This window comes from Protopterus annectens, chromosome 1.part1 (assembly GCF_019279795.1).
Source record: "Protopterus annectens isolate FY-2018-M chromosome 1.part1, PAN1.0, whole genome shotgun sequence".
Taxonomy (NCBI): Eukaryota; Metazoa; Chordata; order Ceratodontiformes; family Protopteridae; genus Protopterus; species Protopterus annectens.
In genome coordinates, this window is record NC_056726.1 from 1,483,856,636 (window position 1) to 1,483,870,078 (window position 13,443).

Consider the following 13,443-nt stretch of genomic DNA (forward strand, 5'->3'; position numbering starts at 1 on the left):
ATAATCTAATTCTCTTATGTAATTAAATTGTATCTTACTGTGGAGCTTTTCTCTCCAGGTCTCCATTGAAATTGAGCCACTAAGCTCAGACGGACTAACCCAGTGAACAAATGTAAAATAAATAAGTCTCTCCAGCATGCCCTGTTCATGTCTAGGTTAGGATCCTTGGAGTGAGTGACCCTCCTGCAGCTTGATTTACAAATGTGTAGCATTTCCATCAGGGCTGGGTCAGAGACTGCCCTGTAAACCAGGCACAGGTCACTTCTTAGCAACATGTAGGAGACAGAATACAGTGATAGGACTTTCAGTCTTCCCATATAAGACTTCTTTTGTGTAGCCTGTCATTTCTTGGTGAGAAGCCTTTGTGGTCTCTCCAATTGTTGCAGGTGTCTGGTGACGTACATGCAAAATGGGGATCTATATTAAATAATTGAAGAGGCATTACAGTGAATGCCTCTTCATCGACACTAAAAGAGCGAACCACAGATTATGCGAATGACCGAACCAAACATTTTTTCCCTTGGAAAAAAGTCACTGATTCTGCCCTCCACCCCCCTAACTAAATAGACCACCTCCAAGATCACACTACAGTGGGGAAAGGGGAAAATTTATGCTGATGGTCAAGCAATTTTTTTCCCCGAGGAAAAAAAATTGCTGATTCGGCCATTTGCGTAATTCACGGTTCACTCTTTTAGTGTCGATGAAGAGGCATTTACTGTAATGCCTCTTTGGTAATATGATATAGATCCCAAAATGGAGTATTGTACTCAATTATTGGTCTGATAAGGGCCGAGTATAATGGAATTATAACATCCTTAGCTCTAGATGCAATGCCTTTACTTATAAGATGTGCCACATAGAAGGATTTCCTTACTACTGTGGATACATGGTGGTCAAAGTTCAGATTGCTATCAACCTGAGTAGCCAGATCATGTACCACTGGGTCTACACTTAGGGGGTGCTGTCTATAATGTAATTATCAGGGATGCTAGCTTTCCCAAATTTATCTTGGCAGGGAATATAAGATGCATTTAGCTTTAATCTGTGGCTTTGGCATCAGTCTGTGTTAATAAGTGAAAAATAGGCAGCGGAAGCCAAACTAGTTCCAATACAAGCTTCTTTAATGGCGAAATTCACAACACATAAACGTTGTACAAACACTCCTGTAACGTTTTTGTCATAAAAACTTCATCAGATGAGAGTACTAACCTACATAAGCAATGTATTAAATATGTTAATCAGTCATGAATAATGCATTATTAAGATTTTCTATAACAAATAACTCTAAAAATACTATACACACATACTGGGTCTATATCAGATCATCGAAATGACTTATTATCGAATGCCATAACGTCGAACTGCAAAACCCGAACCATAACAATATAGAAACCTCAAAACAGTGATTTTTTTCCCAGGGAAAAAAATTGCTGTTCCGAGAAACACACACACACCACAAGCACACTAAAAAGCAACAATCCACACACATACATTTAAAAGTTACATCTAACCCTACACTACACTGCACATATACTACTATCTATCCACTTACCTTAACCCAGACCCTAACCCTAAGTCCGTCACTATCGCACGCTCACCTCACCCGCGCCCTAACCCTAACTCACTTAACCCGCTCCTAACCCCAAATTCTGACTATCGCACACTCACCTCACCCACGCCCTAACCCTACCTCACTTAACCTGCCCCTAACCCCAAATTCTCACTATCGCACACTCACCTCACCCGTGCACTAACCCTAACTCACTTAACCTGCCCCAACCCCAAATTCTGTCACAATCGCACACTCACCTGACACACACCCTAACCCTAACTCACCCACCCCATGTCCTAAACCGAACGTCCACACAATCACACACTTACCTTAACCCAACCCGTAACTTTCCACCGCATTGCTGAAAACAGCGAAGCCACAACAACGGCCAACCAAATCCTTTCCCTAGGAAAGAATTTGGTTTTGTGCAGCTTCGCTGTTTTCAGCGTTCGCGATACTGGGTTAGATATTAGATCATTCGAAATTCTGCCATTTCGATGATCTAATATAGACCCCCACATACTGAAATATATAAAACTTTTTATATCTTTTATGTAAAACTTAATACTTGTAAATTGTTCTAAAACTATAAGTTAGTAAATAAAATAATGGTATATAAAAATAAATAATATATACATAAATAATGTTTAAAACTGTAGTAGAAAACATTTGTATGTTAAAATGAATTAAAATAAGGTGATGGCGCCATCTACTGGACAAACTAGAAATCACATAAAATTTGAACATGAACAATAAAATCTATACCACATATATGTAAAATATAATCCTTGTGAGTTTAAAAATATAAAACATTTTTTAAATCATAAATAAGTATATGAACATATAAATTTGTCTATGTTAACCCTGTCTACAGTGCATTAACATTGCTGAGGGCCTCGATTGCTCCCAGTTTGCAATCGTCAGAGAACTTGGTCAGCCAGAGGTTGTTCAAGTTTGCCTGGTCTTCTGAGAAATAAATTCCAAACCGTAAGGGGCCCAGCACAGAACCATGTGGTATGCCACTGGTGATTAATCTTTTGCTAGAGGTGAAGTCACCCACTTTGACTGTATATGTCCTGTCGGTGAGCCAGTTGGCTACCAATCTGGTAATGTAGGGGTTAATTCCCAAATGGGAGAGTTTTTCTATAATACCTGAGTGGGGGATTGTGTCAAATGCCTTGGCTAAGTCAAGATAAGCAGTATGCACTGTATTTCCCTCGTCCAGGGCCTTGATGCCTTTCTTGAAAAAGTCAACCATGTTTAATAAGCATGATCTGCCTTTAATGGATCAGAGCTGAGTTAGGTTCAGAGTTTGGAGATTACCTATGTCCTTGTTAATAAGGTTCATAATGATTCTTTCCATTGCCCTACAGAGGAGACTAGTTAAGCTTATGGACCTCTAGTTCCCAGGGTCGGTTGATGGCCACCCTTTCCGCAGAGGGATTACTGTTGCTGTCATCCCTTCTGCCAGAACATAGTCGGTTGTCAAGCTGTGATTAAACAGGGATCCAAATGGGCCTGCTAGGTCATGATTAAACTTATTTAAAAGGCAAACTAGTAATGACAGAAAGGCACACTGATATAGCCCAGATAGAATCACCAACCTTTTATTGAAGTAGCACAAAAAACACTCCACTGACTAAGCGCTTTCACCCTGGTAGGGCATCTTCAGAGTCAGTCAATAGGTTTCATCAAAGCCTATATAAACACCTTTCAATCAGTATAATCAAGTCTAATTAATAACAACGAATAGCAATGAATCAATCACCTCATCCCCTTTGGTTAAATTAACCCTTTGTTTGTTCATACAATTCTTTTTGTGTAATGTATATAAATCAATTGTTCCTTATATTACACAATAGTATAAGGTAATAGGGTGGTGGTGTATGTCCTACTGTTCAGTGTTCGAATATAAATTAATCAATAAGAAATATAAACCATAAAAAATGAAAAAATAAAAATGTAAAAAATATATATATATATATTAGATAATATAACATCCAAACAATGAACAATAAAATTAATACTAATACTAACAATGGAACCGTAGGTAGATAAATGATACTCCTTATTCAAATATACTAAATGCAGGCTGCCTTATGTTTCAAAATGCAAGCTAGAGACAGGGTGTCGTTGATGCCAGGAGTGTTACTGGCATCTAAACTAACCTGCCATACGCATTCCCTCACCTCCAGAATAGTTTTAAAATCACCTCCAAAGTCTCTTGTATACAGTCTATCTATAACAAAAAATAAAAATTTGTTAAAGTTAGGACAGTTGTTTGTATGGTTATATAATGAGTTGGTAGATTTCTTGTTTTTAATGTCCCTGTAATGTTCAAATATTCTATATCTCAACTTTCTCGTTGTCATACCTATATAAAATGCTGGACAGGAAAGACAGGTGGCCACGTATATTACCATATTGGTGTTGCAGTTGCAATAGCCCAGACTCCTTAGAGTCCTCTTGAAGTTTCTCACAGAGACATAGGGTCTGTCATTGATGTATTTGCATGCTTTGCAACTGCCGCACTTGGCCATCTTAGCTGGTCTTTGGCCAAAAGATATCGGTGTTCTTTCTAAGCACTCTTTAATATTTAAGCCCCTACTGTTAATAAAAAGTGAGGTCTTACCTAATGTTTCATGTAAATCTGTTGAAACCATGTCTTCCCATGTCCTTTGGATAATATTTTTAACTTCACTGGCCAAAGAGTTGTGCTGTAAGATCATACCAGTAGGGGTATTTTTGTTCCTTTGTTTAGTAATACCTAGATTTTTGGCGTCAACAGTCCTTTGTGTATCATTCAAAATGGGGATGAAATCAGTTGCCCTTCTCCTTGTAATATCAAGTTGGAGCATGGTAAGCATGTCCAACGGATAACCCCTTTGGACAAACAAATCCCTCAATACCCCCATTTCATCAATAAATTTGTTGTCCTCACTAACAATACGTGACACCCTAATCATCTGTCCTTTAGCCACGTTCCTCTTAATGTAGTGGGGATGACAACTATCGTAGTGTAAGAAAGAGTTACTGTAAGTTTTCTTCCTATATAAATTGGATTCTATTCGTCCTTCTTTAATATATAATCGTAAATCCAAGTAGTCTATCATCTTACTATCAACTTTGTGTGTAAATTTCAAAAATGAAGTTGTGTTGTTTAAATATTTTATGAAGTCCTCTACCTCTTCACAAGTACCTTTCCAGAGGAACAAAATATCGTCCAGGAATCTCAAGTAAATAATCAACCTAGATCTAAATTCTGATTCCAGCACAAATTGTTCCTCCCATTCAGCTAGGACTAGATTGGCATATATGGGCACACATTTGGCGCCCATAGCCACCCCCATAGATTGTCTATAAAATTCGTTCTCGAACCCTATATAGTTATTCTCCAATACAATGCACATCATGTCAACTAGTAGACCTCTCCTCACCTGATGTATGTCACTGTGTTTGTCCAGACTCCTACCAAACCACTCCAACCCAGTCTCGTGGGGAATCACTGAAAATAAATTTGTAATATACACAGTAACAAAAAGAAAATCCCCTAAAGATACATTAGTTAAAGTCCTGAGACAGTCCAGACAATGCCAAGAATCTTTTAATACATGCGGTAAATTGTCCAGTACCTTTTTGGTCGAAATATCTGTAAGTGATGCTTGTGGTTCCGTTTTTGATCCCCTCACTGCAACAATGGGTCTGAAAGGAGGGTTAACCGTGTTTTTATGAATTTTGGGTATCCCAAATAAACTGGGCATAACTGGATGTTCCACTTGTAGATATTTGTATTCATCTGCATCAATCTGTCCTTCACAAAGCAACTCGTAAAGTTGCCAATCAATCTTAGTATACGCCTTGTGGACATCAAACTTAGAAGCTAACTCATATGTATCAGGATCTTGGATAATGTTCTGCATATATATCCCAAATAAAACCAAGACTCTTTCCACAAAGGGCAAACGTCCAGTCTGGTGGACCCCAGCCATTAACAAACTTTACAATAAGAGGAGAAAGCTATTACATGATAGAACAAAATCCATAAAAGGGAAGTCACCCCTGATCATTATTAGTAAAAAAATATGACCACTCATAAAATCAACTAAGGCCAATTTTGAGAGAAAAATTGCCATGGATTCAAAGGACAATCATAAGGCCTTTTTCAGCTATGTTAGGAACCTGGGTGGAAACTCCCAGATATGCACAGAATTAGTCCAAAATGATACAAAAATCACTGAACCCACAGACATTGCCAACATACTGGCAGACAGGTTCAGTGCAAACTTCACCCTCTCCTAAAGGAGAGATAACTATCCCAGCCGAGTGTAGCCTCCCGGACATCTCAAATGCGCAGGTGAAAGCTGCTCTCTCTAAAGCTAAAAACACAGCATCAATGGGACCGGATGGTGTCCCCAGCTGTGTGCTACACGAGCTAAATGAGGAATTAAACCCGCACATAAGGCAGCTGTTTAATCTCAGCCTTACCACAGGATACGTGCCCACGGCAACTGTGGTCCCACTCCACATAGGCGGCACCTCTACGGACCCTGGTAATTACCGCCCCATAAGCTTAACAAGTCTAGTCTGCAAAGCTATGGAGAGGATCATAATGGAGCTCATAAACAAAGATATAGGGGACTTGCAGACATTGGACCCGACCCAGTTTGGCTTTGTCAAGGGAAGATCATGCCTTTTGAACTTGGCGACTTCTTGAAACAGTCACCAAGGCCATTGATGAGGAAAGGCAGTCCATACAGCCTACCTTGACTTTGCAAAGACACAATACCCCACTCGGGTATTGTAGAAAAACTTACCAGCTTAAATGTAAACCCATATGTCACAAGATGGGTTGCAAACTGGCTTAAGGACAGAACCCACAGGGTTAGAGTTGCTGGCGCTGTGTCAGACTCCAAGCCGGTCACAAGTGGTGTCCCACAGGGCTCGGTCCTATTGTTTGGCATCTACTTCTCAGAAGTACAGGCCAACATGGGAGGACTTTGGCTGACAAAGTTTGCAGACGACTGCAAACTGGGCGCCATAGTGGAAAGTGCATCGGACACGGATATCCTTCAGAAGGGACTCACGGAAACAGATAGCTGGTGCCAGAGCCATGGCCTGAAGTTAAACACCAAAAATGTATAGTCATACCCTTCGGGAAAAACAAGGTAACCCCAAGCTACCATATAGGTGGCAATCCACTAAGCACAGAAGAGGTTATCAGGGACCTGGGGACCCAGGTTGACAGTGGCCTTTCTTTTGACACTCACATTGCTAAAGTGGTTAGAAAGACCTTCTACATTGCCCACCTGATCATGAAGGGATTCACATCCAGATCTAGTGAGGTCATTGTTCCCTGTACTCTTCACTTATCAGACCAATGATTGAGTACAATGCCCCATTCGGGATGTATCTCACCCGACATCTGCAGCAATTGGAGAGACCTCAAAAGTTCCTCACCAAAAGGATAAAGGGACTCCAAAATCTGTCATATGCTGCCAGATTGAAGAAACTCCAGCTCTATTCAGTCGCATACCGTCTGCTCAGAGGTGACATGTGCCTGACATACAAGGCCATGTCCAACCCAGAATTAATGGACATGCTCCACCTCAAAAAATCCAAATCCACCAAAACCACTAGAGCAAGCGACTTAAACCTTAGCACGGATATAAATAGGACGTGCTGGAGGGATAGATTTATCACTCAGAGACTCCCTATGCTGTGGAATAAAATCCCGGTCCATGTGAGGCAGAGCACCTCGCTGACTCTGTTCAAGAGAAATCTAGACCTGTGGATGGGAGATCGTAGGTTTACCCCGGGAATCATATCTGTGTCACTGCTGGACAGAGGCACAACAAACCAATGGGCACAGTATTTTTTCATATAAGGGGTGGCGTAAGCCACAAAAATTTGGGCTAGGCTTATAAATGCCTTAGGGCAGATAGCCTAGTATAAACCTATGAACCTATATATAAAGAGAAGTCAGTGTTAGACATAATGACTACTCCTCCCCCTTTATCTGGTTTCATAACCCTGTAATTAGTATTGTTTGCAAGCTCTTTTAAGCAAAATACTTCAGCTGTTGTCAAATTTTTGTTACCTACCCCAGACCTTTTATCAATCAATCTCCTAATCTTGGTGGTGCATAATCGTTAAAATGCCATAATTACAGAGTTATATGGGGGTATAAAAACACTGCTTTTCTTGGGTGTAAATATTTGTATCTCTATGTCCATTTGTAGTTTATTACTAAAAAACAACTTTAAATTTAATTTTCTAGTATACAACTTAAGGTTGATAAGCAACTTTCCAAAGTCATATTTAAAATCAGGGACAAAAGAAAAGCCCTTCTCAATAAACTTAAATGGTTTTCAGATAGCTTCAAATCAGAATAATTGTAAACATGAAAGGAATTGTCCCCAATAAATAGAGGGACCCCCACTATTGTTGTTCTCCAAATATGAAGTCATAATAGAATTAAATGGGTAGGGGGAACCATCGGCTATTGTATCAATATAAGTGGTTACACCGTCAAGACTTGAATATGTGGGATGGTGACTCTCCACCCCCTGTAAATAATTTATTTGTGGTGCCAATTTCTGGTATTGATATTGTTCCTCCTCTGACCCTCACCCCTCCAGTTGTTTTCTGGGTACATCCCTTTTCTCTGGGGTGTCCTCTGGTCTATCTGTTCCAGTGGGCAACCCCTGTTTTTCAACCTGTCTGAACGCCTTAGTGGGGGTTGATTCTCTAAAAAAACTTCCTATTCCTCTATATCTACATGTACCTCTTCATTCTCCCCCATGTCCATCTGGTTAGTGTCCCTTTTACTGTCCCTTTCCATTAAGTTTTCCCTTTTGTTGTCCGGTATAGGATAAGCTCTTTTTTCTTTGTACTCACTGGTGTCCCTCAATATCTTTTTCTGTTTTCTTTCCATGCTAGTTTTAACAATTTTTTTCTAAATCACTTGTAATTCTATCAAATCTGCTTCTATAATTTTCAAAAAGTAAATCATTCATAATATTTTGTTTGAGTGTAATTAATTCACTTTTTAAACTGTTGAGCCTACTTGTATTGTCTTTAATAATGATTCTCATCAAATCCTTTCCTATTCTGTCAAATAATTCCAGCATGTTGTTATATGCCTCAAAATCAGGCTCAATCCCCATAGGTATTTTAAATACTCTCAAACCTCTCGGCACTTGATTTAATTCAATGGACCATTCAAAAAAGACGTTGTCCATTTGGAGGGATTTATATTTCCTAGTTAACTTTTCAAATTTAGACAGTTGAAAAGTTAATGTCCCTAAATTGGTATCGTGAAACCCATGCAATAATGAAATAATTTGTCTAGGAAGCTCCAAATATTGAACCATAAGTTGTTCCATTTTAGTCGAAAAAAAAAGTTTAAATATTGAAAACAACAGATAAAATTACCTAATAACTAACAAAAATAATAATCTTAGTTAGTTAAGGTGTTGTAATCCTATCAAGTGTCCTTACGCCACATTAAATATAAATACTAAATATATAAGTATCAAGATATCTTGATTGTGTGTAAACAAAGTACTTCAACCACCAACAAGGTAAAAATGTCTCTCTAAAGTATATTTATGCCACGTATAAATTAAGCCATATGTGGAATACAACCTCATTTTTTGGCGGACTTTTACGGTCGAGTCTACTTTTGGATTTGGACTAACATATTTCATTTTAACTAAGGCAACAACAATTTCAACAATTCTGGTGGACTTTTGTAATCAGATTGGTTGCTTGTTTATTTTATAATTATGATAAGGTTGTATTCCTTAATGTGATTCTTTTGTTATCTTATACGGAACTTCATTTATTTTAGTTTTTGAATATAGAATTGCAAAGTAGCAATTATCGTGTTTAGTTATCACATGTATTATTAGTGATGGCATGTTAGTTTATTTTGGCAAGTTCATAGTTAGTTAGATGAGACCAGTTTTTTTATAGACTAAGGACATATTTCACTAACTGTTTAGTTGGTGGAACCAACACATTTATACGGCTTAATTTATACATGGCATAAATATACTTCTTAGAGAGACATTTTTACCTTGTTGGTGGTTGAAGTACTTTGTTTATACACAATCAAGATATCTTGATACTTATATATTTAGTATTTATATTTAATATGGCCTAAGGACACTTGATAGGATTACAACACCTTAACTAGCTAAGATTATTATTTTTGTTAGTTATTAGGTAATTTTATCTGTTGCTTTGAATATTTAACAATTTTTTTCGACTAAAATGGAACAACTTATGGTTCAATATTTGGAGCTTTCTAGACAAATTATTTCATTATTGCATGCTAGCAAAAGTAAAGATAAGATGGATAGCTTAACAGATACACAGGTCGAGCTTTTCACTTTGAATACACCACCTGGTACATCCACTGAGACAGTTGAATGCAAATGTCCAAAGGTTGGAAAGGGGCAACAATCCCAGGTTGGATCATGATCACCCGACCACTAACATTATGGGGGGGAATGCTGGCCCCAATTTCCAAGGAAGGTCGACTTTTGACATGGAGAATTTCCTAGTACCTCCCAAACTAGGAGAAACATCTAGGTTTCACAATACGGATTTTTTTCAACTGTCTAAATTTGAAAAGTTAGCTAGGAAATATAAATCCCTCCAAATGGACAACGTCTTTTTGGAATGGTCCATTGAATTAAATCAAGTACCGAGAGGTTTGAGAGTATTTAAAATACCTATGGGGATTGAGTCTGATTCTGAGACATATAACAACATGCTAGAATTATTTGATAGAACAGGAAAGAATTTGATGAGAATCATTATTAAAGACAATACAAGTAGGCTCAACAGTTTAAAAAGTGAATTAATTACACTCAAACAAAATATTATGAATGATTTACTTTTTGAAAATTATGGAAACAGATTTGATAGAATTGCAAGTGATTTAGAAAAATTTGTTAAAACTAGCATTAAAGAAAACAGAAAAAGATATTGAGGGACACCAATGAGTACAAAGAAAAAAGAGCTTATCCTATACTGGACAACAAAAGGGAAAACTTAATGGAAAGGGACAGTAGAAGGGACACTAACCAGACGGACATGGGGGGGGGATGAAGAGGTACATGTAGATATAGAGGAAGTTTTTTTAGAGAATCAACCCCCACTAAGGCGTTCAGACAGGTTGAGAAACAGGGGTTGCCCACTGGAACAGATAGACCAGAGGACACCCCAGAGACAAGGGATGTACCCAGAAAACAACTGGAGGGGTGGGGGTCAGAGGAGGAACAATATCAATACCAGGAATTGGCACCACAGATAAATTATTTACAGGGGGTGGAGAGTCACCATCCCACATATTCAAGTCTTGACGGTGTAACCACTTATATTGATACAATAGCTGATGGTTCCCCCTACCCATTTGATTCTATTATGACTTCATATTTGGAGAACAACAATAGTGGGGGTCCCTCTATTATTGGGGACAATTCCTTTCATGTTTACAATTATTCTGATTTGACGATATCTGAAAACCATTTAAGTTTATTGAGAAAAGGCTTTTCTTTTGTCCCCATTTTAAATATGACATTGGAAAGTTGCTCATCAACCTTAAGTTGTATACTAGAAAATTAAATTTAAAGTTGTTTTTTAGTAATAAACTACAAATGGACAGAGAGATACAAATATTTACACCCAAGAGAAGCAGTGTTTTTATACCCCCATATAACACTGTAATTATGGCATTTGAATGATTATGCACCACCCAGATTAGGAGATTGATTGATAAAAGGTCTGGGGTAGGTAACAAAAATTTGACAACAGCTGAAGCATTTTGCTTAAAAGAGCTTGCAAACAATACTAATTACAGGGTTATGAAACCAGATAAAGGGGGAGGAGTAGTCATTATGACTAACACTGACTACTCTTTATATATGCAGAACATTATCCAAGATCCTGATACATACGAGTTAGCTTCTAAGTTTGATGTCCACAAGGCATATACTAAGATTGATTGGCAACTTTACGAGATGCTTTGTGAAGGACTGATTGATGCAGATGAACACAAATATCTACAAGTGGAACATCCAGTTATGCCAAGTTTATTTGGGATACCCAAAATTCATAAGGGAGGGTGGCCTAATGGTTAAGGTGCTTGCCTTACAAGCACAAGGCACATGGTTTGAGTCTCAAAAGGGATAATTGGCTAAGCTTAAAATGGCTCGCAAGGGCAGATAGCTTAGTACTAACCTATGAACCTATGAACCTATAAAAACATGGTTAACCCTCCTTTCAGACCCATTGTTGCAGCTAGGGGTTCGAAAACGGAACCAGTAGCATCATTTATAGATATTTCGACCAAAAAGGTACTGGACAATTTACTGCATGTATTAAAAGATTCTTGGCATTGTGTGGACTGTCTCAGGACGTTAACTAATGTATCTTTAGGGGATTTTCTTTTTGTTACTGTGGATATTACAAATTTATTTTCAGTGATTCCCCATGACACTGGATTGGAGTGGTTTGGTAGGAGTCTGGACAAACACAGTGACATACATCAGGTGAAGAGAGGTCTGCTAGTTGATATGATGTGAATTGTATTGGAGAATAACTATATAGGGTTCGAGAATGAATTTCATAGACAATCTACGGGGGTGGCTATGGGCACCAAATGTGTGCCCATATATGCCAACTAGTCCTAGCTGAATGGGAGGAACAATTTGTGCTGGAATCAGAATTTAGATCTAGGTTGATTATTTACTTGAGATTCCTGGACGATATTTTGTTCCTCTGGAAAGGTACTTGTGAAGAGGTAGAGGACTTCATAAAATATTTAAACAACACAACTTCATTTTTGAAATTTACACACAAAGTTGATAGTAAGATGATAGACTACTTGGATTTACGATTATATATTAAAGAAGGATGAATAGAATCCAATTTATATAGGAAGAAAACTTACAGTAACTCTTTCTTACACTACGATAGCTGTCATCCCCACTACATTAAGAGGAACGTGGCTAAAGGACAGATGATTAGGGTGTCACGTATTGTTAGTGAGGACAACAAATTTATTGATGCAATGGGGGTATTGAGGGATTTGCTTGTCCAAAGGAGTTATCCGTTGGACATGCTTACCATGCTCCAACTTGATATTACAAGGAGAAGGGCAACTGATTTCATCCCCATTTTGAATGATACACAAAGGACTGTTGACGCCAAAAATCTAGGTATTACTAAACAAAGGAACAAAAATACCCTTACTGGTATGATCTTACAACACAACTCTTTGGCCAGTGAAGTTAAAAATATTATCCAAAGGACATGGGAAGACATGGTTTCAACAGATTTACATGAAACATTAGTTAAGACCCCACTTTTTATTAACAGTAGGGGCTTAAATATTAAAGAGTGCTTAGAAAGAACACCACTATCTTTTGGCCAAAGACCAGCTAAGATGGCCAAGTGCAGCAGTTGCAAAGCATGCAAATACATCAATGACAGACCCTATGTCTCTGTGAGAAACTTCAAGAGGACTCTAAGGAGTCTGGGCTATTGCAACTGCAACACCAATATGGTAATATACGTGACCACCTGTCTTTCCTGTCCAGCATTTTATATAGGTATGACAATGAGAGAGTTGAGATATAGAATATTAGAACATTACAGGGACATTAAAATCAAGAAATCTACCAACTCATTATATAACCATACAAACAACTGTCCTAACTTTAACAAATTTTTATTTTTTGTTATAGATAGACTGTACACAAGAGACTTTGGAGGTGATTTTAAAACTATTCTGGAGGTGAGGGAATGTCTATAGCAAGTCCGTTTAGATGCCAGTAACACTCCTGGCATCAATGACACCCTGTCTCTAGCTTGCATTT